We start from the raw sequence: 1,448 nt of genomic DNA on the forward strand, positions 1-1,448 counted from the left end.
CTCCAGGAATGACCCTGGCCATCCGTGCAAAAGCAGCAGTGGCACCACCTCTTTACCTGCTGGTACCTGATTGAACGTCAAATATTATGTAGTTGAAAATTCCGTAGCTTTAAAATTAAAGAGTCTTGTAGTGTACTTAGAGTCGATTTTAATGTCGCAATGCGGCATAGAGATATGACGTTATAAAAACGACAAGGTTAAATATAGAAGGGTTGGTTGAAAAATTGTACGTGATAAGATGGGATCAATTAATATTCTTATTTTATTTATTTTCTTGATGTAATTTCAAATCAGGTACACCCTGCGTAATTTATTATTTAAAAAGCTGTAAATCAATATTTATAAAAACATCTTTTGACACTATACTTTACCTCTGGCGTTACTCTCACGAAGTGTATATTCAAGCCCTGAATGTTTGTCTTGTAATGTTTGTATTGGTTCATGTATTTTTCACGAGCGCTGAAATACAAAGTAGATACATAAAGAATCAATGGTAATTGTTACAGAATTTTGCAGTGCCTATATATTTTCATTGAAAGAACTTCAAAATAATTAAAATCTTTACAGCGTAGTCAAGGAGAAAATATCATAGTAAAATCATGAACTCTCATACATAAATATAAAGAATACAAACCTGAATGGATATTCCTCCGCCCAGTACTTCAGCCACGACTCCAGCTGCTTGCTGTTGAAGCCATATTCGAAAGCTATCCCTTCCAGCGGCGGAGTCAGCGGATGGCGGTCTCGTAGACGATCCTTGATGTCTTTGACGATCTTGAAATTAAAATAAATTAGTTTTACACTTTTAGCCTAATAAAAAACCATTATATTTTAAGACTATTCAACAAAACAATCTCTTACCAAATTACTAAAGTCTACTTGGAAAGGTACGATACTGTCATTATATTTTGATTTGGCTAGCTTGGGCCCCCACCACTCTTCCAGGTCGATGTCTGGTAACGGAGGGGGGCTTTGGAAGTAGAAGTATAGTATTGGTGCAGCGACACCCGCCAAGGCACTAAGGAGTATCAAGCGAAGCATCTAGAAAGAAGATAAGATACGTATAATAAGACTTCAACTTCAAAATTTATCATTTTACTTCGTTTAGAACCGCCTTAGGACCATTTTTTATTCTATTCTTTATATATGATTGATTTTCGAATCCTGTAGTAGTCATTTGAACTAATCTGTCGGAGTAATAGTGATCAAAATGATGGAGGCTTTTAGGCCATAGTCCATATTGATCCAATGACCTATATTTTGGTACTAGATGCCTGTTAGTCGCGATGTTTTCTTTAAGTAACAGCCTACAGTTATGACGTAGATTGTATTTATAGCAGGTGTTCATATCAGCATCTATCATGATAAATTCTACGAATATTATAAACGTCAAAGCTTGAATATATGTATGTTACTCTTACGCAAAAATCTACTGTAAGGATCTGTAT

General features: G+C 35.4%; 1 protein-coding gene across 2 annotated transcripts in view; it reads right to left on the reverse strand.

Moving 5' to 3' along the window:
- Window positions 1-1,448, reverse strand: part of LOC119836777 (juvenile hormone epoxide hydrolase-like) — a 19,694-nt gene that overhangs the window by 2,537 nt on the left and 15,709 nt on the right. The window lies entirely within an intron of this gene.

This window comes from Zerene cesonia, chromosome 25 (genome assembly GCF_012273895.1).
Source record: "Zerene cesonia ecotype Mississippi chromosome 25, Zerene_cesonia_1.1, whole genome shotgun sequence".
Taxonomy (NCBI): domain Eukaryota; kingdom Metazoa; phylum Arthropoda; class Insecta; order Lepidoptera; family Pieridae; genus Zerene; species Zerene cesonia.